The sequence below is a fragment of the Macaca nemestrina genome, chromosome 6 (assembly GCF_043159975.1).
Source record: "Macaca nemestrina isolate mMacNem1 chromosome 6, mMacNem.hap1, whole genome shotgun sequence".
Classification (NCBI taxonomy): Eukaryota; Metazoa; Chordata; class Mammalia; order Primates; family Cercopithecidae; genus Macaca; species Macaca nemestrina.
This window is the reverse complement of record NC_092130.1, coordinates 21,800,681-21,816,159: the sequence shown is the minus strand read 5'-3', so window position 1 is coordinate 21,816,159 and position 15,479 is coordinate 21,800,681. Positions and strand designations below refer to the sequence as shown.

General features: G+C 38.9%; 1 long non-coding RNA gene across 1 annotated transcript in view; it reads left to right on the top strand.

Annotated features, from left to right (window-relative positions):
- The window catches only part of LOC105482357 (uncharacterized), a 204,357-nt gene extending 189,452 nt beyond the window's left edge, over nucleotides 1-14,905 (top strand). Inside the window, exon 3 of the long non-coding RNA XR_011624527.1 lies at nucleotides 14,424-14,905. This is a non-coding gene — a long non-coding RNA (uncharacterized lncRNA). The remainder of the gene's footprint in view (nucleotides 1-14,423) is intronic.
- Nucleotides 14,906-15,479: the final 574 nt, after the last annotated feature.

Genomic DNA, 15,479 nt, shown 5'->3' with positions numbered 1-15,479 from the left:
TGAATGATATTGCCTAGGTTTTCTTTTAGGATTTTTATGGTTTTAGGTGTTATGTTTAAGTCCTCAATCCATCTTGCATTAATTTTTGTATAAGGTATAAGGAAGGGGTCCATTTTCAGTTTTCTGCATATGGCGAGCCAGTTTTCCCAACACCATTTATTAAATAGGGAATCCTTTCCCCATTGCTTGTTTTTGTCAGCTTTGTCAAAGATCAGATGATTTTAGATGTGTGGTGTCATTACTGAGGCCTCTGTTCTGTTACATTGTTCTATATCTCTGTTTTAGTACAAGCACCATGCTGTTTTGGTTACTGTGGCCTTGTAGTATAGTTTGAAGTCAGGTAGCGTAATGGCTCCAGCTTTGTTCTTTTTGCTTAGGATATCTTGATTATATGGGCTCTTTTCTGGCTCCACGTGAAATTTAAAGTAGTTTTTTCTAATTCTGTGAAAAAAGTCAATGGTAGCTTGATAGGGATAGCACTGAATCTGCAAATTACTTTGGACAGTATGACCATTTTCAAGATATTGGTTCTTCCTATCCATGAGCATGGAATGTTTTTCCATTTGTTTATGTCCCCTCTTATTTCCTTGAGCAGTGGTTTGTAGTTCTCCTTGAAGAGATCCTTCACATTCCTTGTAAGTTGGATTCCTAGGTATTTTATTCTCTTTGTAGCAATTGTGAATGGGAGTTCACTCTTGATTTGGCTCGCTGTTTGTCTATTATTAGTGTGTAGGAATGCTTATGATTTTTGCACGTTGATTTTGTATCCTGAGACTGCTGAAGTTGCTTATCAGCTTAAGGAGGTTTTGGGCTTAGATGATGGGGTTTTCTAAATATACAATCATGTCATCTGCAAATAAGGACAACTTGACTTCCTCTCTTCCTATTTGAAAACTCTTCCTTTCTTTCTCTTGCCTGATTGCCCTGGCCAGAACTTTCAATACTGTGTTGAATAGGAGTGATGAGAGAGGGCATCCTTGTCTTCTGCTGGTTTTCAGAGGGAGTGCTTCCAGCTTTTGTCCATTCAGTATGATATTGACTGTGGGTTTCTTATAAATAGCTCTTATTATATTGAGCTATATTCCATCAATAACTAGCTTATTGAGTGTTTTTAGAATGAAGGGTGTTGAATTTTATCAAAGAACTTTTCTGCATCTATTGAGAAAATCATGTGGTTTTTGTCTTTGGTTCTGTTTATGTGATGGATTACGTTTATTGATTTGTGTATGTTGAACCAGCCTTGCATCCCAGGGATGAAGCCAACTTGATCGTGGTGGATAGGCTTTTTAATGTGCTGCTGGATTCAGTTTGCCAGTATTTTATCGAGGATTTTTGCATCAATGTTCATCAGGGATATTGGCCTGAATTTTTCCTTTTGTGTGTGTGTCTCTGCAAGGTTTTAGTATCAGGATAATGCTGGCCTCATAACATGAGTCAGGGAGGATTCCCTCTTTTTCTATTGTTTGGAAGAGTTTCAGAAGGAATGGTACCAGCTCCAGTTTGTACCTTTGGTAGAATTCAGTTGTGAATCCATTTGGTCCTAGGCTTTTTTTTGGTTGCTTGGCTATTAATTACTGCCTCAATTTCAGAACTTGTTACTGGTCTCTTCAGGAATTCGACTTCTTCCTGGTTTAGTCTTGGGAGAGTGTATGTGTCCAGGAATTTATCCGTTTCTTCTAGATTTTCCAGTTTATTTGCGTAGAGGTGTTTATAGTATTCTCTGATGGTAGTTTGTATTTCTGTGGGATCAGTGGTGATCTACCCTTTATCATTTTTTTTATCATGACTATTTGATTCTTCTCTCTTTTCTTCCTTATTAGTCTGACTAGCAGTCTTTCTATTTTGTTAATCTTTTCAACAAACCACCTCCTGGATTCATTGATGTTTTTGAAAGGTTTTTTGTTTCTCCATCTCCTTCAGTTTTGCTCTGATCTTAGTTATTTCTTGTCTTTGGCTATCTTTTGAATTTGTTTGCTCTTGCTTCTCTAGTTCTTTTAGTTGTGATGTTAGGGTGTTGATTTTAGATCTTTCCACTTTCTGCTGTGGGCAGTTAGGTCTATAAATTTCCCTCTAAACACTGCTTTAGCTGTGTCCCAGAAATTCTGGTACATTGTATCTTCATTCTCATTGGTTTCAAAGAACTTATTTATTTCTGCCTTAATTTCATTATTTACCCAGTAGTCATTCAGGAGCAGGTTGTATAGTTTCCATGTAGTTGTACAGTTTTGAGTGAGTTTCTTAATCCTGAGTTCTAATTTGATTGCACTGTGGTCTCAGAGACTGTTATGATTTCTGTTCTTTTGCACTTGCTAAGGAGTGTTTTACTTTTACTGATGAACATCAATGCAAAAATCTTCAATAATGTACTGGCAAACGGAATCCAGCAGCACATTAAAAAGCTTATCCACCACGATCAAGTTGGCTTCATCCCTGTGACGCAAGGCTGGTTCAACATATGCAAATCAATAAATGTAATCCATCACATAAACAGAACCAATGACAAAAACCACATGATTATCTCAATAGATGCAGAAAATTCTGTCAATTCATCAAATTCATTCTCTGTCTAGTTTTGTTATTTTGCTGATGAGGAGTTGTGATCCTTTGGAGAAGAAGAGACATTCCGGTGTTTGGAATTTTCAGCCTTTTTATGCTGGTTTTCTTCTCATTTTCATGGACTTATCTACCGTTGGTCTTTGATGTTGGTGACCTTTGAATGGGGTTTTTGCATGGGCATCTTTTTGTTGATGTTGATGCTATAGCTTTCTGTTTGTTAGTTTTCCTTTTAACAGTCAGGCCCCTCTTTTGCAGGTCTGCTGGAGCTTGCTGGAGGTCCACTCCTGACCCTGTTTGCCTGGGTATCACCAGCGGAGGCTGTAGAACAGCAAAGATTGCTCCCTGCTCCTTCCTCTGGAAGCTTTGTCCCAGAGGGGCATTTGCCAGATGCCACCTGGAGCTCTCCTGTATGAGGTGTCTGTCGACCCCTGCTGGGAGGTGTCTCCCAATCAGGAGGCATGGGGGTCAGGGACCCACTTAAGGAGGCAATCTGTCCCTTAGCAGAGCTTGAGCACTGTGCTGGGAGATCTGCTGCTCTCTTCCAAGCTGGCAGGCAGGAACATTTAAGTCTGCTGAAGCTGCCCCCACAGCCACCCCTTTTCCCTGGTGCTCTGTCCCAGGGAGATGGAAGTTTTATCTATAAGCCCCTGCCTGGGGCTGCTGCCTTTCTTTCAGAGATGCCCTGCCCAGAGAAGAGGAATCTAGAGAGGCAGTCTGGATACAGCAGCTTTGCTGCACTTCAGTGGGTTCTGCACCCAGTTCGAACTTCCTGGCGGCTTTGTTTACACTGTGAGGGGAAAACCGCCTACTTAAGCCTCAATAATGGCAGACATCCCTCCCCCCACCAGGCTCCAGTGTCCCAAGTCAACTTCAGACTGCTGTACTGGCAGTGGATCTTAGCTTGTTGGGCTCCATGGTGGTGGGATTCGCTGAGCAAGACCACTTGGCTCCTTGGCTTCAGCTCCCTTTCCTGGGGAGTGAATGGTTCTGTCTCACCGGTGTTCCAGGCACTGGGGTACAAAAAAACCTTGTGCACCTAGCTCAGTGTCTGCCCAAACGGCTGCCCAGTTTTATGCTTGAAACCCAGGGCCCTGGTGGTGTAGGTACCCGAGGGAATCTCCTGGTCTACGGGCTGCGAATACCATGGGAAAAGCATGATATCTGGGCCAGATAGCACTATCCCTCACGGCACAGTTCCTCATGGCTTCCCTTGGCTAGGGGAGGGAGTTCCCTGACCCCTTGCACTTCCCAGGTGAGGTGACACCCCACCATGCTTCTGCTTGCCCTCCATGGGCTGCAACCACTACCTAACCTGTCCCAGTGAGATGAGCCAGGTTCCTCAGTTGGAAATGCAGAAATCACTAACCTTCTGCGTTGGTCTCACTAGGAGCTGCAGACTGGAGCTGTTCCTATTTGGCCATCTTGTCCTCTGTCTCCACCACATTTTATTTATCCACTCATTGATTGACATTTGGGCTGGTTCCATGCTTTTGCAATTGCAAATTGTGCTGCTATAAACATGTGTGTGCAAGTATCTTTTTTTGTATAATGACTTCTTTTCCTCTGGGTAGATATCTAGTAGTGGGATTGCTGAATCAAATAGTAGATCTACTTTTAGTTTTTTAAAGAATCTCAACACTGTTTTCCATAGTGGTTGTACTAGTTTACATTCCCAACAACAGTGTAAAACTTTTTCCTTTTCACTGCATCCATGCCAACATCTATTATGTTTTGATTTTGTTTTATTATGGCCATTCTTGCAGAAGTGAGATGATATCACATTGTGATTTTGATTTGCATTTCCCTGATAACTAGTGATGTTGAGCATTTTTCCATATGTTTCTTGGCTATTTGTTTATCTTCTACTGATAATTATCTATTCATGTCCATAGCCCACTTTTTGATGGGATTCTTTGGGTTTTTTTCCTTGCTGATTTGTTTGAGTTCTTTGTAGATTCTGGATATTAGTCCTTTGTCAGCTGTATGGATTGTGAAGATTTTCTCCCGCTCTGTGGGTTGTCTGTTAACTGTGCTGATTATTTCTTTTGCTGTGCAGAGTTTTTTAGTTTAATTAAGTCCCATCTATTTATCTTTGTTTTTGTTGCATTTGCTTTCAGGTTCTTGGTCATGAAGTCTTTGCCTAAGCCAGAGTCTAGAAGGGTTTTTCAGATGTTATCTTCTAGAATCTTTATGGTTTCAGGTCTTAGATTTAAGTCTTTGATCTATCTTGAGTTTTTTTTTTGTATAAGGGGGAGATGAGGATCCAGTTTCATTCTTCTACATTTTGCTTGCCAATTATCCCAGCACCATTTGTTGAACAGGGTGTCCTTTTCCCAATTTATGTTTTATTTGCTTTGTCAAAGATCAGTTGGCTGTGAGAATTTGGCTTTATTTCTGGGTTTTCTATTCTGTTCCATTGGTCTATGCACCTATTTTTATACCAGTACCATTTTGTTTTGGTAACTATGGCCTAATAATATAGTTTGAAGTTGGGTAATGTGATGCCTCCAGATTTGTTCTTTTTGTTTAGTCTTGCTTTGGCTATGCAGGGTCTTTTTTGGTTCCACATGAATTTTAGGACTGTTTTTTCTTGTTCTGTGAAGAACGATGGTATTTTGATGGGAATTGCATTGAATTCATAGATTGCTTTTGGCAGTATGATCATTTTCACAATATTGATTCTACCCATCCATGAACATAGGATGTGTTTCCATTTGTTTGTGTCATTTATGATTTCTTTCAGCAGTGTTTTGTAGTTTTTTTCCTTTTACAGGTCTTTCACATCCTTGGTTAGATATACTAAGAATTTTATTTTATTTTTTTGCAGCCATTGTGAAAGGGGTTAAGTTCTTGATTTGATTCTCAGCTTTGTCACTGTTGGTGTGTAGCAGAGCTACTGATTTGTGTACATTAATTTTGTAACCTGAAACTTTTCTGAATTCATTTACCAGTTCTAGGAGCTTTTTGGATGAGTCTTTAAGGTTTTGTAGATATATGATCATATTGTCAGCAAACTGTGACAGTTTGACTTCCTCTTTACCAATTTGGATGCTCTTTATTTCTTTCTTTTGTCTGATTGCCCTGGCTAGGACTTCCAGTACTATGTTGAATAGAAGTGGTGAAAGTGGGCATCCTTGTCTTGTTCCAGTTCCCAGGGGAAATGCTTTCAACTTTTCCCCATTCAGTATAATGTTGGCTGTGGGTTTGTTGTAAATGGCTTTTATTACCTTAAGGTATGTCCCTTCTATGCCGATTTTGCTGAGTTTTAATCATAATGGATGCTGAATTTTGTCAAATACTTTTTCTGCATCTATTGAGATGATCATGTGATTTTTGTTTTCACTCCGGTTTATGTGTTGTATCACATTTATTAACTTAAACCATTTATTGATGTTAAACGATCCTTGCATCTCTGGTATGAAACCCACTTGATCATGGTAGATTATCTTTTTGATATGCTATTGAATTAGGTTCACTAGCATTTTCCTTAGGATTTTTGCATTTATGTTCATTAGGAATATTGGTCTGTAGTTTTTTTTTTTTTTATGTCTTTCCCTGGTTTTGGTATTAGGGTGATACTGGCTTTATAGAATGATTTAGGGAGGATTCCCTCTTTCTCTGTCTTTCGGAATAGTGTCAAGAGTATTGGTAACAATTCCTCTTTCAATGTGTGATAGAATTCAGCTGTGAGTCTGTCTGGTCCTGGACTTTTTTTTGTTGGCAGTGTTTAAATTATCATTTCAATCTTGCTGCGTCTTATTGGTCTGTTTAGAGATTCTATATCTTCCTGGTTTAATCTAAGAGGGTTGTATATTTCCAGGAATTTATCCATCTCCTCTAGGTTTTTTAGTTTATGCACATGGAACTGTTCATAGTAACCTTGAATAATCTTTTGTATTCCTGTGGTATCAGTTGTGGTATCTCTCATTTTGTTTCTAATTGAGCTTATTTGGATCTTCTCTCTTCTTTTCTTAGTTAATCTTGCTAAAGGTCTATCAATTTTATTTATCTTTACAAAGAACCAGCTTTTTGTTTCATTATCTTTTGTATTTTGTTGTTGTTGTTGTTGTTGTTGTTTCCATTTCATTTAGTTCTACTCTGATCTTTGTTCTTTTTTTTGCTGGGTTTGTGTTTGGATTGTTCTTGTTTCTTCAGTTCCATGAGGTGTGACCTTAGATTGTCTATTTATGTTCTTTCAGACTTCTTGATGTGGACATTTAGTACTATGAACTTTCCTCTTAGCATCACTTTTGCTGTATCCCAGATGTTTTGATAGGTTGTGTCACTATTATCATCCAATTCAAATAATTTTTAAAATTTCCATCTTGATTTCATTTTTGACCCAATAATCATTCAGGAGCAGGTTATTTAATTTCTATGTATTTAAATGGTTTTGAGGGTTCTTTCTAGAGTTGATTTCATTTTATTCCACTATGGTCTGAGAGAGTACTTGATGTAAGTTCAATTGTCTTAAATGTACTGAGACTTGTTTTGTGGCCGATCATATTGTCTATCTTGGAAAATGTTCCATATGCTGATGAATAGAATGTATATTCTGCAGTTATTGTATAGAATGTTCTGTAAATATCTATTAAGTAATTTGTTGTAGGGTATAGTTTAAGTCCATTGTTTCTCTGTTGACTTTCTGTCTTGATGACCTGTCTAGAGCTGTTAGGTCTAGTAGTACTTATTTTATAAATGCTGAAGCTCCAGTGTTAGGTGCATATATATTTAGGATTGTGATATTTTCCTGTTGGACTAGTCCTTTTATCATTATGTAATGTCCCTTTTTGTCTTTTAAATGCTGTTGTTTTGTTCTGTTTGATATAAGAATAGCTACTCCCACTTGCTTTTGGTATCCATTTGCATGGAATATATTTTCCACCCCTTTACCTTAACTTTATGTGAGTCTTTATGTGTTAGGTGAGTCTCCTGACGACAGCAGAAACTTGATTGGTGAACTCTTATCCATTCTGCTATTCTGTATCTTTTAAGTGGAGCATTTAGGCCACTTACATTCAATGTCAGTATCGAGATGGGAGGTACTATTCTATTCATCGTACTATTTGTTGCCTGAATACTTTGTGCCTTTTTCATTGTGTTATTGTTATGTTGATCCTGTGAAATTTATGCCTAAGGAAGTTCTATTTTGGTGTATTTTGAGGATTTGTTTCAAGATTTAGAGCTCTTTTGAGCAGTTCTTATAGTGCTGGCTTGGTAATGGTGAATTCTCTCAGCATTTGTTTGTCTGGAAAAGACTGTATCTTTCCTTCATTGATGAAGCTTAGTTTCACTGGATACAAAATTCCTGGCTGATAATTGTTTTGTTTAAGGAGGCTAAAAATAGGACACAATCCCTACTACCTTGTAAGGTTTCTCCTGAGAAATCTGCTGTTAATCTGATAGGTTTTCTTTTATAGTTTATGTGATACTTTTACCTCACAGCTCTTAAGATTCTTTCCTTTCTCTTGCCTTGAAATAACCTGATGACTACATGCCTGCATGATGATCTTTTTGCAATGTTGAGGTCTGTTCTTTCTATACTCAGTTTTTTTGAGGATTTTTATCATGAAGGAATGTTGAATTTTATCAAATAGTTTTTCAGCATCAATTGAAATGATCATATGGTTTTTATCCTTCATTCTGTTGATATAATGTAGCACATTGATTAATTTGCTCATGTTGAGCCATCCTTGCATCCCAGGTATAAACCCCAGTTGATCATGATGAATGATGTTTCCAATGTATTGCTGAATTCAGTTTACTAGTATTTTGTTGAGAATTTTTGCATCACTATTCATCAGAGATGAATATTGTAGTATAGTATATGTAATATAGAATATTGTAGCCTGTAGTTTTATTTTCTTCATGTGTCTTTGGTTTTGGTATTGGGGTATTACTATCCTTGTAGAATGAGTTTGGAAGAATTTTCTCCTCCTCTATTTTTCGAAACAGTTTGAGTAAAATTGGAATTAGTTTCTCTTTAAATATTTGGTAGAATTCGGCAGTGAAGCCATCAGGTCCTGGACTTTTCTTTACTGGGAAACTTATTACAGCTTTGATTGTGTTACTTGTCATTGGTTTGTTCAGGTTTTGGACTTCTTCCTGGTTCAATCTTGGTAGGTTGTATTGTCTAGAAATTTGTTCATTTCTTATAGCTTTTCCAATTTATTGGCATATTGTCGTGCATAGTAGCCACTAATTATCCTTTGAATTTCTGCAGTATCAGTCGTAATGGCCCCTTTTTCATTTCTAGTTGTATTTATTTGGATGTTCTCTCCTTTTTTCTCAGTCACACTAAAGGTTAGTCAATTTTGTTTAACTTTTAAAAAACCCTTCTGTTTCATCGATCTTTTTTATTGTTTTTTTCATTTCAATTTCATTGATTTCTGATCTGATATTTATTATTTCTTTTCTTCTGCTACTTTTGGATTTGTTTTGCTCTTGCTTTTCTAGTTCTTTAAGATGCATTGTTAGATTGTTTATTTGAAGTTTTTTCTCTTTTTTGATGTGAGCACTTACAGCTATAAATTTCCCTCTTAATACTACTTTTGCTGTATCTCACAGGTTTTGATATGTTTTGTTTCCATTATCATTTGTTTGAAGAAATTTTTCAATTTCTTTCTTCATTTCTTCATTAAGCCACTGGTCATTCAAGAGCGTATTGTTTAATTTCCATGTATTTGTATAGTTTCCAAAATTCCTCATTATTAATTTCTAGTTTTATTCTATTGTGGTCAGAGAAGATGCTTAATATTATTTCAAATTTTTTGAATGTTTTAAGATTTGTTTTGTATCCTAACATATGATCTATACTTGAGACTGATCCATGTGCTAAGAAAAAAAATATGTATTCTGCAGCCGTTGGATGAATTGTTCTATAAGTATATATTAGATCAATTTGTTCTATAGTGCAGATTATGTCCAATGTTTCTTTATTTTCTGTCTGGAAGATATGTCCAATGCTGAAAGTAAGGTTTTGAAGTTTCCAGTGATTATCATAATGGAGCCTTTCTCTGTCTTTAGCTCTAATAATATTTGCTTAATATATCTGGGTGCTCCATATCCTCTGGCTGAATTAATTTGTTTATCATTATATAGTGACCTTCTTTATCTCTTCTTATAGTTTTTGTCTTGAAATCTCTTCTGTCTGATATAAGTATAGCTGTTTCTACTCTTTTTTGGTTTCCATTGGCATGGAATATCTTTTTCCATCACTTTTTTTTTCAGTCTAATATGTCTTTTTAGGTGAAGTGTGTTTCCTGTTGGCTCAGATCAATGGGTCTTGTTTTTACATCCATTCAGCCACTCTATCTCTTCTGATTGGAGCATTTAGTCCATTTACATTCAATATTTTTATTGAGAAGTAAGGACTTAGTCCTGCCATTTTAAAATTTATTTTCTGGTTGTATTGTGGTATTCTCTTCCTCTTTTCTTTCTTTCCTATCTTCCTTTATTGAAGGTAATTTTATCTGGTGATAGAATTTAGTTTCTTGCTTCTTATTTTTTTGTGTCTCTGTTGTATGTTTTTTGGTTTAAGGTTACCATGAGGCTTACAAATACTTTTTTTTTTTTTTTTTTTGACAGAGTCTCACTCTGTCACCCAGGCTGGAGTGCAGAGGTGCAATCTTGGTTCACCACAACCTCCACCTTCCAGGTTCAAGCAATTCTTCTGCCTCAGCCTCCCAAGTAAGCATGTGCCACCATGCCTGGCTAATTTTTTGTATTTTTAGTAGAGATGGGGTTTCACCATATTAGCCAGGATGGTCTCAATCTCCTGACCTCATGATTTGCCTGCCTCAGCCTCCCAAAGTGCTAGGATTACAGGCATGAGCCACCGCACCCAGCCACAAATACTATTTTATAACCCATTATGTAATCTGGTAACAACTTAACACTGTTTGCATAAACAAACAAGCAAAAAGAAAACTACAATAATAAAAGTCTATGCCTTAACTTCGTCCCCCTCCTTTTTAACTTTCTGTTGTTTCTATTTATATATTATTGTACTGTCTTTTGTCTACAAAAGTTGTAGCTATTTTTGAATGATTCATCATTTAGTCTTTCTACTTAGAATAAGAGTAGTTTAGACATCACAGTTAGTGTTTTGATATTCTGTGTTTTTCTGTGTACTTACTATTACCAGTGACTTTGGTACCCTCAGGCCATTACTTTTTGCTCATTACCATCTCTTTCTTTCTGAGTGAAGTGCGTCCTTTAGCATTTCTTGTAGGACAGGTCTGGTGAAATCCCTCGGCTTTTGTTTGTCTGGGAATGTCATTATTTCTTCTTCATGTTTGAAGGATATTTTCACCAGATATACTATTCTAGGGTTTTTTTTTCCTTCAGCACTTTAAATATGTCATGCAACTCTCTCCTGATCTGTAAAGTTTCCACTGAAAAGTCTGTTGCAGACACCAAGTAGACTTCCAAGTAGAACATTTTGGAGCTTCACTGTATGTTATTTGTTTCTTTCTCTTGCTGTTTTTAGGATCCCTTCTTTATCCTTCACCTTTGGAAATTTGATTATTAAATGCATTGAGGTAGTCTTCTTTAGGTTAAATCTGCTGGGCGGATCACGAGGTCAGGAGATCGAGACCATCTTGGCTAACCCGGTGAAACCCTGTCTCTACTAAAAAATACAAAAAAAAAAAAAAAAACTAGCCAGGCGAGGTGGCGGGTGCCTGTAGTCCCAGCTACTCGGGAGGCTGAGGTAGGAGAATGGCGTAAACCTGGGAGGCGGAGCTTGTAGTGAGCTGAGATCCAGCCACTGCACTCCAGCCTGGGCCACAGAGCGAGACTCCGCCTCAAAAAAAAAAAAAAAAAAAAAAGAATTCTGAATTTACACAACTACTTTGAATTCTCTATCTGAAAGGTCACATATCTCTGTTTCTCCAGGATTGGTTCCTGGTGGCTTATTTAGTTAATTTGGTGAGGTTATGTTTTCCTGAATGGAAAACATTAGTAGATATTCTTTGGTGTCTAGGCATTAAAGAATTAGGTATTTGGCCGGGCGCGGTGGCTCAAGCCTGTAATCCCAGCACTTTGGGAGGCCAAGACGGGCGGATCACGAGGTCAGGAGATCGAGACCATCTTGGCTAACATGGTGAAACCCCGTCTCTACTAAAATAAAAGTACAAAAAACTAGCCAGGCGAGGTGGCGGGCGCCTGTAGTCCCAGCTACTCGGGAGGCTGAGGCAGGAGAATGGCGCGAACCTGGGAGGCGGAGCTTGCAGTGAGCTGAGATCCGGCCACTGCACTCCAGCCTGGGTGACAGAGCGAGACTCCGTCTCAAAAAAAAAAAAAAAAAGAATTAGGTATTCATTGTAGACTTCACTGTCTGTGCTTGTTTGTACCCATCCTTCTTGGGAAAGCTTTCCAGATATTTGAAAGTACTTAGGTGTTATAATCTAAGCTGTATCTGGTTTAGGGAATACCCCAAGACCAGTAACACTGTGGTTCTTGCAGACTGGTGGTGGTCTTGGACAAGGTCTGGAAGAATTTTCTGTATTGCCAGGTAGAGACTCTTGTTCTCTTTTCTTACTTTCTCCCAAACAAAGAGAATCTCTCTCTCTCTCTCTCTGTCTCTTTCTCTTTCTCTTTCTCTTTCTCTTTTTCTTCTGAGCCACCTAAAGCTGGGGATGGAGTGACACAAGCATCCCTGTGGCCACTTCCACTATGACTGCACTGGGTCAGACCTGAAACCAGAACAGCACTGAGTCTCACCCAAGTCCTGCTGTAGCCACTCCCTTGGTACCGCTTATGTTCACTCAGGATCCTGGGGCTCTATAATCAGCAGGTCACAAAGCCAGTCAGGCCTGTGTTCTTCTTCCCTTCAGAATGATGAGTTTCCCGAGGCCCTGGTGGGTCCAGAAGTACCATCCAAGAGTTAGATACTAAAGTCAAAAACATTAGAAGTCTACTTGGTGTTCTGTTTTACTGTGACTTGGCTGGCACTCAAACCACAAGACACAGTCATTCCCAGTCTTTCCTCCCCTTTCCAAAAGCAGAGGAGCCTTACCCTGTAGCCACCACCACCATAGGCCATGGGGAGTATGGTAAGACTACCAAGGATGTTCTCTTAATGTCCCAGAGCTCTTAAGTCAACTTGTAGAGAATGCTGCCTGGCCTGGGACTCACTCTTCAAGTCTGGGCTCCTCTCTGGCCCAGAGCAGGACCAGAAATGCCATCCACAAGTCAAGTCCTGGAATCAGGGACTCCAAGAGCCTGCTCGGTGTTCTACCCTCTCACAGCTGTGCTGGTTCCTGAATCCAGCAAGTCTCAGAAGCTCACCCAAGGCCCTTGATGTAGTATGTGGGTATTGCTGCTGGTTATTCAGGGCCCAAGGGCTCTTTAGTTAGTAGATAATGAATTCTCCCAGGACTGAGTCCTTCCCTTCAAGGCAGCGAATTCCCTTCTAGGCCCTGAGTGTGTCTAGAAATGTTGTCTGGGAGCTAGGGCCTGAAACAGGGGCCTCCCAACTCTGACTGGTGCCCTATCCTGCTGTGGCTGAGCTAGTATTCAAGAAGAAAGACAAAGCGCCTCCACGCTTTCCTCTCCCCTCCACAAGCAAAAGGAAGGGGTCTCTTTTGGAGCTGGAAGCTGTGCAACTTGGGGTTAGGAGAGGGGTGAGGCCAGCATTCCCTTAGCCACCCCAGTTTGTGTCTCAGTATGTTGAGTTCTCCCCAGTCAACTCTCTCTGGGCCCAGTTTAGCACTAGGACTCACCCAAGAGTTGCAGTTCTTATGGCCTAGACTGCCTTTCAAGTTTACTTAGCACCTCAGAGCACTGTAGCCATCAGTGGGGAGGTCTACAGGCACTCAAGCTTCTGGCCTCTAGGATCATTGATTCCTCAACCACTGGCTAGGGTTGGTTCAAATGCTCCCTCCATGGGCAAGCGTCAGCTGAGTTGGTTCAATTTTCCTTTCTGCTCGAACAGGACAGCACTGAGTTCAATGCCTCACAGTTTCTCTGCTCTCCCTCCCCCAGCCTCCAAAGACACTCTCAGCACCACATAGCTGCTGTGGGGGGTTGGGGAGGCCTGGCATCAGAGATTCCGGACTGTTTTTCTTCTTCGGTGCCTCTTTCAGCAATACAAACTTAACACCAGGTACGATGAAGACTCATCTGATTTTTGCTTGTTATGAAGGTTTGTCTTTTTTTTTTTTTCTGTGTAAATAGTTGTTAAATTGGTGTCCTTATGGTGGGGACAATCAGTGGAGCCATTTATTCTTCTATCTTGCCAAACCCTGATATCTGAATGCATCCATTGTATGTAACAAGAAAGGAGATTTGTCACATAATGATGATAATTGCTATTAAGAGTGAGCACTGAGCACATACCTGTGCCAGGCACTGTTCTAAGTGCTGCACATGTATAAGTTTTCCCTTAATTGTCACCACTATGATATGAAGCAGGTACTATTATTATCTCCATTTATAGATAAGAAAATTAAAGCACTGAGCGGTTAACTAACTTACCCAAGGTCACACAGTCAGAGAAAGGCAGAGCTGGGGGATTGATGATTGACTGATGGATTGATTTAGGAACACCTACTTTTTTCAACTTAGTGGTTCAATCTGCTGACCTTGAAACCATGGGTTCAAATGCCAGCTCTATTCCTTACTATCAGATCATTTTAAACCGAGTTTCTCATAGTTAAAATAAATAAATTATAGCGTCTAACCTCATAGATATGTAGGAATATTATATGAGTTAACTCATGTAATAGTGTAAAACCTAGAGTACTGGCTGGTACCAAGTAAGCAATATTATTAATACTATTATTATTTCTTCATGTATAACTTAGGCAGAATGATTTGACAGCTTGTGTTCTAACTACTACCCTGTATTATTTTCCTTCTAGATTCCATATCCTCAGTTCCATAGCTGAATGGTTGACACACTTGAAGCAGTCGATAACAGTTGATGAATAAATGAATGCATGAACAGATACATGAACTGCTGAATGAATTCGTAGAAGATAGAGAGAGGAGAATTAAGTCTTATCCTACGTGTGGAGTTTGGAAGGGAAAACAAACATTTCTTAGGAAATGCCAGTAATCACCTATGTTTACTATTGTTAACAAATCAGGAAATGTGCCTTCCTTCCAGGAAAAATGACGAGCTTATCTACACTACAGGAAATAACAGGCCTTTGGACCTCCTAAGCAACCCCAAACATGGGATTCCTCTCACACTTTCTGTTTGCTCCTTCATTTGCACCTAAACCCAGCCCAGACTGTGCTGTGAATTTCATGGCCATAGCTTATGCCAGTAAAAAGCCTTTCATACTCTGCTAATGTGGCATTTGTTTGGTAATATGCGGGAAAGAGCATTAAAAATAAATCCAGAAATGGCATCTTATAAATTTGGATTTTCTGTTCTCATAATTTATAGGAGTTCATGTTAGAGAGCACTGTCTTATGCATAAATACAATTTCTTTGTGAGCTGATGATGGAATTTATATCAAAGGGGGTCGAACATATACTTCATGAACTCAGCATCCACTATTATAAGCTATTTCATGTATAACTGGAGATGAATGATCTCTCCCCCTGTTTGTCTTAACTTAAAATTCAGTTGGTTTGCTTGAATTCATTTCCAAGGCATGGGAGTGGGGGAAGGGAACTCAAGATTTATACACCTTTAATCTAATCAATTCCAAACATATCTTTAGACAAATAATTTAAAAATCTATGCATCACAAAACACCTCTATTAATTTCAGAATACATAGTTTGGTGAATTTTTATGTGATTGTGGGTTTGTGTGTTTAAGAAGATTAAAAAAATCATCCTTTCTTTCCTTTCCCCTCAGAAAGAAATTTTAACAGGAATGTTTTGAAATAAAATCCCACAAGGAAACAATCCCCCCAGACAATTAAACTGGGAGAAGTTCCCCTGAGGGCAGACCAAAACAA